Genomic DNA, 15,374 nt, shown 5'->3' with positions numbered 1-15,374 from the left:
ATGCCACTAGATAGCATTTCGACCTAACAGTCAAAAATGGGTTACAAAATGTGGGAAAACTTCCTTAAAAATTACAAATTTTCAAGCCTGCCTCAAGTATAAAATCAAAACTTCTAAACCTACCAAATAAGTTTTTGAAGTTTTTACTCATTTAACAAATATTCAGTGACAGTCAACCACTTGCCAAGCACTGTACTAGTGCCTCTGGAAATACAGTGTAAGCAAAACAAACGGGATACTTAAAGTCTAGTCTGGGAGGCAGTCAAACAATAAGAGCAACCTAACAATGAACCACAGCCTGAATGATGTGCTCTGAGAGCAAGGACAATTCTGCTCGCTGGGAATACGGTTTTGACTTGCGGACAGAAAAGGGTTCCCCAAGGAAGTCACATATAAGCTGAGATCTGAGGGACGATCAGAATTTAATTAGGCAAGGGAAAGGAGCTAAAGAGGGCACATGCCAGAAAAAGTGAATATAGAGAAGGTATAAAGGCCCTGGAAGGCTGAGGGACATTGACACATTCAAGAAAACGCATGCAGCAAAAAGCAGAAAGGAATAATGAGGACCAGAGACACGGACAGGAGCTCAGACTGTGCTGAGACGTATAAGCCAAATTAAAAAGTTGGGTCTTTTAAGAACAGAAAGTCACTGTGGGGCATTCAAACTGGGAATGACATACTGGGTCTTTTCACTTTTTTGAAGAAATTTCAGATTCACAAGAAGATGCCAAAATAGAGCAGACTTCATGAGTACCTTAAACCCAGTTTCTGCCAATGATGGCATCCTACGTAACTAGACTACGGTGATAAAACCCAGGAAATTAACATTGGTACAATGCGAGTAACTGAACTACAGACCTCATTTGGATTTCACCTGTTTTTACATTCACGTGTGTGTGTGTGTGTGTGTGTGTGTGTGTGTGTGTGTGTGTGTATGTGTAGTTCTATGAAGTTTCATCATATGCACTGACTCACGTAGCTACCACCACAATCAGGACACAGAACTGTTCCATCACCCCAAAGAAACTCCCACATGCTGCTCCTTGGTCACACCCTCTCATCAACCATAAGCTCTGGCAACCAACTGTTCTCTACCATTTTCTCATTTCATGAATGTTACATAAATAGAATCATACAGCACACAACTTTTTGAGATTGGCTTTTTTCACTCAACAGAATGCTCTTAAGATCCATCCAAGTTGTTGGATATATCAATGGTTGGTTCTTTATTGCTGAATAGTATTCCATTTTATAGTTGTACCACTGTTTGCTTATCCATTTATTTGTTGAAGGACATTTAGGCTGATTCCAGCTTTTGGCAATTCATATTTGTGTTCTGGAAAAACTCCTCTGACCACAGTATGCAGTTTGTGCCATAGGGCAGTCAGAGTAGATGCAGAGAGACCATTAAGAAAGATATAGAAGTAGTTCAAATAACATCCTAGGTTAGTGATTCTCAAATGGGGAGTGGAGGAGGGTGATTCTGCCCCTCTCCCCCACAAGGGTCCTTTGGCAATGTCTGGAGACATATTTGGTTGTCAGAACTAGGGGGTATTACTGGCATCTAGGAGGTAAAGACTGGGGATACTGTTAAAAATCCTACAATGCATAGGATGGCCCCCACAAGAAAGAGTTATCTGGCCCCAGACTAAGGTGATGATAGTGGAGATGGAGAGAGTGGATGGACTCAAGAAATGCTTAGGTGGTTAACACTCAGTGATAGACTGGATATGGGGTCCAGGAGGGGGAGAGGCATGACTTGCACAACTGGAGAGATGGTGGTGCCATTCAGTAAGGCAGGGAACACTGGAGGAGGTCAAGGTGTATGTCTGACATCTTGGGAGAGGAGGGATTATGCAGTATTTAATACTGCACATGCTAAGTTCAAGCTCCTTGAAACGTCCAAGTACCGTTGACTTGGTCTGCAGCTCAGAAACCACATAAATGTGGGCTTCATCAGTTTACTGATAGTCTCTAAAAGTCATGTGCTGAAAAGAGATTATCTGAGAAGACCAAGAGAAAAAAGAAGATGGCCCAACGAACCCTTGAAGAAGAGCCCAGGAGAAAAAAAAAAGCCTGCAGAGAAGAATGAAAGACCAGAAAGACAGGAAGAAAACCAGGAGGCTGTGGTGTCCAAAAGCCAAAGTGTTTCAAGGTAGGAATGGTCAACAGTATCAAATGCTACAGAAAAGACAAATAGGATAATATATGAAAAAGTCAATGGATTTGCCAAACTGGAGATAAAACTTAGTGAGAGCCGTTTCCATAGAAGGAGTGGGGATAGTGGGGATAGAAGCCAATTTCAACTGGACTGAGGTGTGAGGTGAAGCAAATATGTACAACACTTTCAAAAAGTTTTGTTGTGAATGTAGAGGAAAGATCTATGGCAGTAAGTAGAAAACACGTATCCAGGGAAGCAAAACCCTTTCATTCAATACTTACAGACGAAGATAATCAGGGACAGAATGGCCTTCTGGGGACTTTATCACTCCCTGACAAAGCTACCTCTTTTCTTCATCTCATTTCTCCACTGGTTATTCATCTTCCTCCTACAGATGCTACCAATTCTCATAGTAATTAGTAGAAGTCATATTTAAAGATAAATATTAATGAATGCATTTGCAAAAGAACCTGTACAATGAATACAACCCATAAAATGGAATAATTGGTCAATTTCTGTCTTTAAAAGCCATATGATTTGAGAATTGGCTTAATGACAATATTGGGTAAATTTTGGATGCATAAACATAATACCTTCTACTAAAGAAAAGCTCCTGTGATAAAAGTAACAGCAAAGTGTCAGAGTTGGTAAAGGTTCTAGTGCTCATTCTCGACACAAAAAGTATATTAATGTATCAGCATTAAAGAAAAAGTGATGGAAATGGCTTGGAAAATTGAGTCCTCAGTCTCTGGACCGACCCTGATCTTCCAATTTGCTTGTGTCTTGGTTCTTCAGTTAAAAAGTAGGTGGCTACTTATAAAGATACAAGAAATGGAATAATGAAGGTTTGATAAACGTAAAAGCTCGTTGAAAGCGATTATTATTGTTGATTACCGGTTCAAAAGATAGTCTCTACTACCCTTTAGTGAGCACTGCTGCAGGAAGGTCTGAGTTTTGTCTCTGCATTCCCACTTCTTATCCCAAAATAACTTCCATAAATGTTCACTGACAAAATAGCAGCTGTACAGGGAAAAGACTGGAATGCCAAAATGTGTCACGTTCGCAGAAATGTACATGTTGTCTCTTAAAATAACTACTTCGAATGACAAAAACTCCCTTGGATTGGACAAATTCTGCCAATCTAGAGCACGGGCTATCCGGCAAACTTGCCCGAAGCAGTTCCCAGGAACGAACAAAGAGACAGCGGAGTGCAAAAGCCCTCTGGAGCGGCGCTAGGCACCGATGGCGGAACCCACGGGAAAGGAAGATACATCCCATTGCCCGTCCCCATTTGTTGACCTAGGAGTCTCCCAGGCGGTAGCGGCCTCCCCGCAAGCTCTGCCACGTCTCCAAGAAGGGCTGGGCCGAGCTAAGGTCAATGGGCTCCTGCCTCGTTCTCTCCCCTCCGGCCAGCGCGGTGAAAGGTGGAGCCAAACAGCCCGGGGCGCCGGCGTCGATCCCGGAACTGGAGCAAAGTGCCGGATAAGACCCCCGGGCCGCACCCACCGTGTAAGCCCCGGCGAGAACGGCTTGCCTCTCGAGGCACACCCTGAACCCTGCATGCACCCACGGCCCGCGCCCGGAATGCACGACGGCAGAGCTCCCAAACTACCCTCGCTCTCGGGGCGCCTGCCGGCCCGCCCACCTCGCACCACGGCGCCCCTGGGCGCCGGTTTGGGAGCCCGCGTCCCATCCGGCCGCCCGCATGCACCCGCGTTACTGCCAGGCTGACGCTCACCTGCGGGCCAGAAAGAGTGTCTGTGTGGCAGTGAAGAGTGGGAACTAGAAAGGCTGAGCTGTAGGACTACGAGAAGACGAGCAAGATACAGGCAAGAGCTCGCCGCGCGCACCCCCGCCTCCAAGATGGCCACCGTAGGTGCACGTCCCTGCGCTGCCACGTCGGCCGCGCGCCGCCCCGCCCCGCCCCGCCCCGCCCCGCGCCCCGCCCCGTCTCGCTCGCCCGGAGCCCCGACCCTTGGCCGCAAATTAAACCTGCTGGAGTATTTGCGGCCAAAGATCCTCCTGCCCGCAGGGCTGGGTGCTGCCCAGCTCTAGGAGCATTCTCTAGCAGGACTGCCCAACCTTCCACGCCGCAACCTCCGTACGCGAGAATGGAACCCTTGCTACCGGGTGTAGCTCACTTACTCTGTGCCGTGGCCGCCCGCGGGGATGACGATGAACCAGCCCGGGTCGTCCAGTCCAGTCCCAGCCTCCAGGAAGGACCTCGCTCCAGAAACAGGAGACTTATCCTATGTATTTTCAAAGATTTCCAGATAATAGCGGTTGCATCAAGCAAAAGAGATATAATGGTGGCAGCTACCATGCTGATTTCCCCCCCAAAGTTCATGTATTACACATTCTTTTTTTTTTTTAATGGAAAACCAAAGATTATCCACTTTCTTAACCTTACGTGCTGCACTTAAAACAGTTCCTGAAAGTCGGTGCTCAATAATGTACACTAAATAAATCAATGAATAGAGTTCAATGGAGGAATATAAAGAATTTGCAATCAGAAGTCCTGTTTAGGTCCAGGAGTGCCCTAATGCCACTTGAGCAGTCATGGGACCTTGTACAGGTCACTTATTCTCCCTAAGTCTCCATATTCCATCTGTAAGATAGGAATAATATTGTTTGCCATCTCTAATCAAGCAGGTAACAGAGTTAAAATAAGACATATGAAAGCACTTTTTAAACTGAGCGGTAAACACATGAAAAACTTGTTTTTATTGTTCCCAAATTCCTTCAGGAACTCATTTGTAGATTTAGCATTAATATAATATCCCGGACTTGACAGCTGAAAGCATTTAAAAATACCAATACCTCACTGAAGTGTTAATACTATTTAACTATGCCCTAACTTCAGACAAAATGATTTGCAGCTGCAGTGGGTTGTTCCCTTTGGCAGTGACTCTTATCCCACCCACTGAGAATGTGTGTAGATGGCTGTCTCGGTTACTCTCCAGAAAGTGCTGTTTGGGTTGGTGTTGAAAATAGTTACCATCTCTATCCTCTTTGGTCTACACCCTTAATAGCTATAAGAACTGTTCCTTTCTTCATTCATTCAACAAATATTTATTAGTGGCTGCAATGTGCTGAGCGTCAGTACTGGAAATGTAGCAATGAACAAGACAGACAAGATCCTTACACTGAGGGAGAGGCAGATCTTCTCACAGGAGAGGCAGGCTATGAGCAGGAAAAAAAACGAACTAAGTACTGTTTGTGAGGGGCACTTTGAGGAAAGTCAATAGGGTGATTATTATTGACAATAATTGGGGTAGGCCACTTTGGATAGGACAGATGTGCAAGGCTTCTCTGAGGAGGTGCGATTTGAGTAGAGATCATAAAGAAGCAGCCCTGTGGTTCTCTGAACAGAAGGAAGAGCATGCAAAGGCTCTGAGGGAGGGTGACTGGCACATTTGCAGAACAAGAAGGAAATCGAGACTGAGAGGGTGGTAAGAAATGAGGTCAGAGAGATAGCCGGGCCAAATCGTAGCCAGTCTTGTAGGCCATCTTAAGGCCTTTGGGTTATATTCTGAGAGAAATGAGAAGCAGGTGGAAGGTTTTGAGCAGAGGAGGGACAAGACTTGACTTCAGTTTTAAATCATTCTGATTGCTGTGTGGACTGTAGGCAGGTGCAAAGACTAAAGCAGAGTGATCATAATGAGGTGATGGTGCCTTAGAGTAACTAATGGGATGAGGGCAGAGCGGGTACATGGTGTGGACATATTTTGAAGGTTAAGCTGTCATGATTTACTGATCGATTGGGTGTGGCTGTATTAGTTTCCTAAGACTGCCAAAAAGAATTACCACAACTGGTTGGCTAAAAGCAACAGAAATTTATTCTCACACAGTTCTAGAGACCAGAAGTCCAAACCCTTGGGTCAGCAGGGCCTCTCTGAAGGTTCTAGGACAGCATCCTTCCTTGCCTGTTCTAGCTTCAGGGGAGCCAGATGTTCTTTGGCTTGTGCCAGCCTAACTCCAATTTCTGCCTTTATGTCCACATGGCCTCCTCTCCTGTGTCTCTGTGTCTCAAATCTCCCTCTGCCTTTCTTTTATAAACATGCCTGTCACTGCATTTAGGGTCCACCCTAAATCCACAATAATCTCATCTCAAGATCCTTGAGTATCTAGACCCTATTTCTAAATAAGGTCCTATTCACAAGTTCCAGGTGGACGCATCTTTTTGTGAAGAACACTGTTCTACCCACTTACATGGGTCATGAGAAACAGGAGTCAACCAAATAAGCAGGATTATAAAATAGGTTTTGAAGTTAACCTTGAATTGCATTTATAAATTGATTTACTCATCACATCTCATTTAAACTTCAAAACAACTTTGTGTGGCAGGTATTATTATTATTCCAATGTAAGAAATAAGAAAACTAAGGGTCTGAGAATTGTGTGTAGGCCTGGAATTAGAACCCAGAATTCTTCAGCTATACCTCAGATACTTGCCTGCTTTTGGGGTGGTGTGGTAAGAAGATATGTTCTTAGATGGAGGGCATTGAGGGGAGTCAATGGAAGATTATAGCTTAATGACAGACCTACTTAGGTTTGTTGGTTTTAGCTAGCAGAACTCATCAAATTTTTTTGTACAGGAAGTTTCTAACACATAATAGAGTTCATTTCTGATCTACAGTGCTATAGTGGAATTTTGCTTTTATTGCTCAAAACCAGAGGCAAACAAAATTATTTCCCACTTGAGGCTTTTTTCAGCTCAATTTGTAGTTAACAGATCTATTCTTAAATAGTCTTAAAACAGTCCATAAAGTTTGTACTATTCATATGAATATTGATGTTTTTATCTCCAGGTGGAGAGGAGACCAGGCTGAGGCTCTGAGCATCTCCAGCATCACCGGGACTAGAGGCGGAGCTGAATCCGATTGAGAGACCATGGGCTCTGCTGAGAGAACAGTCCGTGAGATACAACCAGGAAGGACAGGTCAGCAGATGTGTCAAGGGGACCGGCTCATGCATAGAGATCAGGGGCTCATACCCACATCCAACTCCTGCAAAGAGGAGATGTAAGTTTCTTTGGCACCTAGGAAGGAGGAGGATGGTTGTCCCAACCACTGCATGGGACATACCTGTACTAAGAAATTATTCATTGCTTATCTGGAATTCAACTTTAGGAGGAAAGCAATCCATGACTGAGAGTCTGAGAGGCAATGTAGTGTAGATTATGACACAGATATTGGTACCAGATGCCCTGGATTTGAATCCTGACTCTACACCTGCTAGGTCAACAGCTAGCCTTGGGCATGTCACTTAAACTCACTGTGTCTTGATTTTTTCGCCTATAGAATGAGAATTATACTAATACTTACCTCATAGTTTTGTTGTTGTTGTTTTTTGGTTTTTGGGTTTTTTTTTAATTTATTTTATTTTTGGCTGCGTACGTCTTCATTGCTGCGCGTGGGCTTTCTCTAGTTGTGGTGCGCAGGGGCTACTCTTCGTTGTGGTGTGAGGGCTTCTTATTGTGGTGGCTTCTCTTGTTGTGGAGCAGGGGCTCTAGGTGCGTGGGCTTCAGTAGCTGTGGCACGCGGGCTCCGTAGTTGTGGCTCACAGGCTTAGTTGCTCCGTGGCATGTGGGATCTTCCTGGACCAGGGCCCAAACCCGTGTCCCCTGCATTGGCAGGCGGATTCTTAACCACTGCACCACCAGGGAAGCCCCTTACCTCATAGTTTTTTTACTTGTGGATTGAATAACTTAATATGTGTGAAGTGCTTAGAACAGTGCCTAAATCACAGTATTCTCTAGATAAGTGTTAGAGGTAATAGTCTCTATATAGTCTATGACTTTTAAATTGCCTAAATATTCATCTGACAATGACTGTTTTAAACCAAAAAGATTTTTATTTAGGTGAGTCTGAGTTGCAATTTCCAAATAAAGTTTTTATATGCTTCTTTGTTTGTTTTCAATGACAGAAAATTTAGTTTAGTTTTAAACAGAGTGACTCAACCTCTTGATTTGCCCAGGACACTCCCAATTTACTGCCATATTCTCAGCATAATTATTAAAAGCACCCACCTTTTACTCTCAAAAGTGTTCCAGTTTGGACAATAAATCTTGTGCTCATCCTAGTTACAGAGCTATTAAGGAGTTACTCTCTTTGCACATGTGAGTTACAGTGTGGAAATGTCAGTACCTGCTCCTCGCCTGAACACACGTAATCATCATTACCAGAGTCCACTGCAGTTTGCTTCAAAAAACTAACCTATCGTTCTAAAATATGCATTTATAAAAACACTCTGACTCCTCATTGCCTGCATGGTAAAATCTTAAAAACTCAACTTATCCTTATTTTCTAGACTCTTCTCCTCTTCCTGCATCTTCCTCCATATTCTCCAGGCACCAGCCTCAAGGATATGCCCCCTCCTGAAACCATGTGCCTTTGTTCTGATCAGTCCCTCTGCCTGAAATGCCTTTTCCCTTTCCACCAAATGAGGAATCCTCATTTTTCAAGGACCAGCTCAAAGTTTTCTTCCATTATAAACCTTCATGCATTGCATTTTTGTTGATTTTGTCTATAGTCACCGTTCATTTATAAGCTCCTTGATGGCAATAACTTTGTCTTTAAAATCCCAATATATTCAAATGTTTACATAGAGTGACATGTTATCTTCAGACAATGACATTTTTACTTCTTCTTTTCCAACCTGGATTCCTTTTATTTCTTTTTCTTCTCTGATTGCTGTGGCTAGGACTTCCAAAACTATGTTGAATAAAAGTGGAGAGAGTGGACATCCTTATCTTGTTCCTGACCTTAGAGGAAATGCTTTCAGTTTTTCACCATTGAAAATAATGTTTGCTATGGGTTTGTCATATATGGCCTTTATCATGTTGAGGTATATTCCCTCTATGTACACTTTCTGGAGAGTTTTTATCATAAATGGGTGTTAAAGTTTGTCAAAAACTTTTTCTGCATCTATTGAGATGATCATATGGTTTTTATCCTTCCACTTGTTAATATGGTGTATCACATTGATTGATTTACTATGTTCAAGAATCCTGTATCCTTGGGATAAATCATGGTGTATGATCCTTTTAATGTGTTGTTGGATTTGGTTTGCTAGTATTTTGTTGAGGATTTTTGTATCTATGTTCATCAGTGATATTGGACTGTAATTTTCTTTTTTTGTGTGATATCTTTGTCTGGTTTTGGTTTCAGGGTGATGGTGGCCTCATAGAGTGAGCTTGGAAGTGTTCCTTCCTCTGCAGTTTTTTGGAAGACTTTCAGAATGGTAGGTGTTAAACCCCCAACAGCCAAAGCGATCTTGAGAAAGGAAAACAGAGCTGGAGGAATCAGGCTCCCTGACTTCAGACTATACTATTTTGATGACTGTAGCTTTGTAGTATGTATGGTACTGGCACAAAAACAGAAATATAGATCAATGGAACAGGATAGAAAGTCCAGAGATAAACCCAAGCACCTATGGTCACCTAATCTATGACAAAAGAGGCAAGAATATACAATGGAGAAAAGACAGTCTCTTCAATAAGTGGTGCTGGGAAAACTGGACAGCTACATGTAAAAGAATGAAATCAGAACATTCTATAACACCATACACAAAAATAAACTCAAAATAGGTTAAAGACCTAAATGTAAGGCTGGATACTATAACACTTTTAGAGGAAAACATAGGCAGAACACTCTTTAACATAAATTGCAGCAAGATCTTTTTCGATCCACCTCTTAGAGTAATGAAAATAAAAACAAAAATAAACAAATGGGACCTAATTAAACCTAAAAGCTTTTGCACAGCAGAGGAAACCATAAACAAGACAAAAAGACAACCTTCAGAATGGGAGAAAATATTTGCAAACAAATCAATTGACAAGGGATTAATCTCCAAAATATACAAACAGCTCATGCAGCTCAATATCAAAAAAACAAACAACCCTATCAAAAAATGGGTGGAAGATCTAATTAGACATTTCTCCAAAGAATACATACAGATGGCTAAAAAGCACATGAAAAGATGCTCAACATCACTAATTATTAGAGAAATGCAAATCAAAACTACAATGAGGTATCACCTCATGCCAGTCAGAATGGCCATCATCAAACAATCTACAAGCAAGAAAGACAAATATCATATGATATCGCTTATATGTGGAATCTAAAAAAAAAATGGTACAAATGAACTTATCTACAAAACAAAAATAGAGTTACAGATGTAGAAAACACACTTATGGTTACCAGGCAGTAAGGGGGGGGAGGGATAAATTGGGAGATTGGGATGGATGTATACACACTACTATATATAAAATAGATAACTAATAAAGACATACTGTATAGCACAGAGAACTCTACTCAATACTCTGTAATGGCCTATATGGGAAAAGAATCTAAAAAAGAGTGGATATATGTATATGGATACATATAACTGATTCACTTTGCTGTACAGCAGAAACTAACACAATATTGTAAATCAACTATACTCCAATAAAAATTTTTTTTTAAAAACCTACAAACAGTAAATGCTGGAGAGGGTTTGGAGAAAAGGGAACCCTCCTACACTGTTGGTGGGAATGTAAATTGGTACAGCCACTGTGGAGAACAGTATGGAGGTTCCTTAAAAAACTAAAAATAGAGCTACCGTCTGATCCAGCAATCCCACTCCTGGGCATATATCCAGAGAAAACCATAATTTGAAAAGGTACATGTACCCCAATGTTCATTGCAGCACTATTTACAATAGCCAGGACATGGAAGCGACCTAAATGTCCATCGACAGATGAATGGATAAAGAAGATGTGGCACATATATACAATGGCATATTACTCAGCCATAAATAAAGAATGAAATAATGCCATTTGCAGCAACATGGATGGACCTCGAGATTATCATACTAAGTGAAGTAAGTCAGACAAAGAAAGACAAACATCATATGATATCACTTATGTGTGGACTCTAAAAAAATGGTACAAATGAACCTATTTACAAAACAGAAATAGAGTTACAGATGTAGAAAACAAACTTATGGTAAGAGGGGGAGGGATAAATTGGGAGATTGGGATTGACATATACACACTACTATATATAAAATAGATAACTAATAAGGACCTACTGTATAGCACAGGGAACTCTACTCAGTACTCTTTAATGACCTATATGGGAATAGAATCTAAAAAAGAGTGGATATATGTATATGTATAACTGATTCACTTTGCTGTACAGCAGCAACTAACACAACATTGTAAATCAACTATAATCCAATAAAAATTAATTTAAAAAACAAATGTTTATATAGAGTGAGTATTCTATGAACTTTTTTGAATTGATTTGAACTTTCTATGAAGATCCATGTGTACTACACACATTGCAAAAATACTTATAATCATCTTTTTTTTCTCCCCTAAATATGATTTTGCTAAAAATAATCATGTAGGTGGCTGAGCAAATATGCTTCCTCTGGAAAATTTGAAATTTTACTTTGAACAGGAAACCATGCAACTGAAATGAGTTCTCTAACAAAAACAAGAACAAAAACAAAAAACACACTGATAATATGCAGTAACATATTACAAAGAATTCTAATTTTTTTCTAGACTTTTTTTTTCTTACAAAGTTTAGTTTGCATAATTTTAACTAAGTGTTCCCAAAGCATAATAACCCCTAAATATTTATACCTGTAGTATTGATTCTCAAGTCTTTGGATTTACAGAACACTCCACTTTTCCCCCTCTAGGTTTTACATCATAGTTTAGAAAAGAAAAGGAAATATAGCACAGTTGTTCTTACAAGCACATTCATTTTCAAGCAATGTTTAAAACTCAGAACTTGTATTCATTCTTTTGGCAATTCAGCATTTTCTCTAAGGCTTAGAATTGAAATTTTGGGAAGACAGCCTAGGAGATTAATGACTCCAGTTCACATACAACATACCAACCCAACTGCATGTACACAGCCATTTGGTGTCTTCCCACTTGCACTTCTCTTAGAACTGCTGCTGAGCAGGTCATCAGGATAAGGTGGAAAATGCACTAGCTTAGAAATCTAATACTGCCATTAATTAGCAACACAACTCTGGAGTTACCTTCTCTGAGCTTCAATTTCTTCCCCTGACAAGTGAAGGATAGCTAAGTGATTTCCGTACTGTATGTTAATTATGGTTGGCTTCCTAACAGCACAAGAAAAGAAATTGATAAGACATTGTACTTACCAACATAGATGAAAAGTCTAGATGAAATGTTAGAAGATGGAATTGAGGAGGATACAATGATGATGATGATGATGATGATATTGATATACATTGTGATTAACTAGGTTTTTTCCCCCAGGAGTGCAAGAGTGGTTCCATTTCAGAAGAATGTACTGATGATTTAATAAATTTTAAAAGAAAATGAATCTGATAACACCCATAGTGTGGAAAAAAGCATTTGATAAAGTTCAACTCTTATTCATGATAACTCTTGGTTAACTAGAATTAGAAGGCATCTTTAACCTGATAAAGGGCATCTGCAAAATAGCACAGAAAATATCATAGTTAATGGTGAGCTGTTAGAAGATTTTACTTAAAGTAAGTAATAATGGAAAAAGAGATTAAAATTTTTAACAGGGAAAGTAAAAACCAATACTGTTCTCATCTGCAGTAAAACTTCCTATTGAAACGATCCAGTACTTACTCCTTGCACCCCATTTTCCAATTTTTAGTTACTAGTCCATGGCTTTAAACAACATCTATATTCCAGAGATTCCCCCATTTATATGTCCAACCATAAATTCTCTCCTAAACTCTATTTAATAGCTTTAACTTTGTGTCTCATCAGGAGGCTAATTAAAACTCTTGATGTTTCCAAAATAACCCCACTCCACTTACACTCTTCCTGCTCAGTGAATGGCAATTCTGCTTTTCCATTTGCTCCAGTAAAAAAACACCTTGGATCAGAGTCAACATCAACAGTGGTAAGTCATGTTGATAGAATCTGCCCTCGATATGATGTGATGAAAATGGCACTTTCCTCTGTAGTCTTCCTCCCCAAGACCCATAATCCTGACGGATGCTGAGAATAAAGATATATTCTACAACATCCCTGACCACTATTCCTCAGAACAGTCAGGCTCATCAAAAGTAAGGAAAGTCTGAGAAACTATTACAGCCAAGAGGAGTCTAAGGAGACAGCGCCAGCTAAATGTAATGTGGTGCGGAAACAAAGGCCACCCAAAGGAGAACAAGAAAAGGCTCTTTACTCAGAGCTTGCAAAGGAGTCAGCCATCACCTCTTTTGTTTGGCAGAGACTCAAAGGCAGGCAGTGGGGTAGGAAAGCTTTTAGGGGAAAGAAGGGAAGGCTTCAGGTATGCCCTGATTAGAGGCTGTGGCATGAGGAAGCTGTAGGTGAGCTATCTAGAAACCCAACATTCTATGTGATTGGTTAGGAGGACATATTTGGCTTTCTCTGGTTGGTCCTAAATTGGAAGCTGTCCGTTATTAATCAACTCTTGGCCATTCGGGGCTGATTGCTGCAGGGGTTACTATTTGGCTTCCTGGGCAGGTTGCTATAGGTTGCAGGTCAGAGTTCTATTTTTATATGTGGTCTGGCCATTGTCCATTTTTATATTCAGTCTCTCAGAAGTATCCTGGATGAGATCTTGGAACTGAAAAAGGACATTAAGTAAAAACTAAGGAAATCCAAATAAAAGCATGACTTTAGTTAATAATATAACAGTATTGGTTCATTAATTGTGACAAAGGCACCATACTGATGTAAGATGTTTTAGTGACAGAGGAAACTGGGTGTGGGGTATAACAGAACTCTGTACTATCTTCTTAATTTTTCTGTGAATCTAAAACTGTTCTGAAAACTAAAGTTTATTTAAAAACAACAACACCTTAGAGATATCCTTGACTCCTCCCTTCCCTCACCCTCCACATCCAATCCTTTCGCAAATTCTTAGTATTGACCCCACCCCTCTGCTGTACTGGTGTCACCTTAGCCAACTTCATCACCTCTGCCTTGGAAATCTTCACTACTTTCCTAAGGGCCCACCTGCTTCCACTCCAGGCTATGTGATACTTTTCCACAGAGATTTACTGTGGTCTACAAAACAACAGAAAGCTTTAACAGGTTTGGGGGCCCGATGAATATGGTTGGTGGAGGAAGGAGAGCTGTCAAATCGTATTTCTAATGACTGGATCAAATACAGTCCCTATAAAAGTCAGCAGTTGGCTCTTTTCAGGGACTGGATCCTACAAGCATAGCTCTGTCTCGCTTAGCAAGTATAAATTCAGATTTTTATTTCAGATGCTAAACATTTTTTAAAAGTTTGAGTCAATATGTTTTTTTCATTAGTAATGTATACACACAGTACAAAATTCAAAGTTATAGAAAAGTGTGTAATGCCAAGTTTCTCTCATAAGTCTATACTCTAACCTCATTGTTCTTCTCCTTAGACACAACCACTGCTCTGAATCTCACAAGCACATGTAATGCATACTCTTTTCCTTGTGTTTTTTACACAACTGGAAATACACCACATATACTATATTATACCTCAGTGCTCAGTGTGTGTATGTAAATACTGCATGCACATGAGTGTACACACACATGTGTACGAGACAGGCCTGGGACCCTTTGCTGCAGTGCTGCAATGCTTGCACCTGGATAAACGTTGAGCAACAAAATACAAAGAAGCTATAAGGGACTAAAAATAACTGTGTGCAGCTGGGGAAAATTATGGACAGCAAAATACAAGAAAGACCAAAAAGCCCAACTGCCACTTCTGAAGAGCCAGGAGCAAAAGCAGGGGGTCGGGAGCAAAAGCAGGGTACTGTGCATGCCTTCTGCACACAGCACCACAAAGGGGTGGGCAAACCATCTAATCTATCCCTCTGGCCCAACCCCTGGACACACTCCTACCCTCACCCCTTATAAGGAACAAACTCACCCCCACTCAGGGAGCGAGCAAGCAAGGGAACCTGTTATTTGTTCTCTCTCCCCCCAATAAAGCCTTGCTTGAATTTGTTGTCTGGCCTCTGATCAATTTCTACTGATTAAGGAGGCCAAGAACACTGGTCAGTTAACATACTTGGTGGCAACCACGAAGGGACAACTGTCCCCTTCCCAGGAGAGACTCTGGGCACCTCCAGGACCACTGAACGCAGATTCCCTGGGGGTAGCAAGCGGCCTCCTGAACCTCTTGTTTCAGCATCACCACGTTTGGTTTGTCTGCCTACCTGGCCCCTGAGGGCCTTAGTAACCTCATTC

The 15,374-nt window shown here is 41.2% G+C and overlaps 1 protein-coding gene across 2 annotated transcripts in view; it reads right to left on the bottom strand.

The window, feature by feature from the left end:
* PRRC1 (proline rich coiled-coil 1) overlaps positions 1-4,024 on the bottom strand; it is a 44,138-nt gene extending 40,114 nt beyond the window's left edge. For both annotated transcript variants that reach the window (XM_059919444.1, XM_059919443.1), the window contains exon 1: positions 3,900-4,024. The gene's annotated coding sequence lies outside the window, so the exon portion shown is untranslated. The remainder of the gene's footprint in view (positions 1-3,899) is intronic.
* Positions 4,025-15,374: the final 11,350 nt, after the last annotated feature.

Source organism: Balaenoptera ricei, chromosome 3 (genome assembly GCF_028023285.1).
Source record: "Balaenoptera ricei isolate mBalRic1 chromosome 3, mBalRic1.hap2, whole genome shotgun sequence".
Lineage (NCBI taxonomy): Eukaryota > Metazoa > Chordata > Mammalia > Artiodactyla > Balaenopteridae > Balaenoptera > Balaenoptera ricei.
The sequence above is the reverse complement of the archived record's forward strand: the minus strand, read 5'-3'. Positions and strand labels throughout refer to the sequence as shown.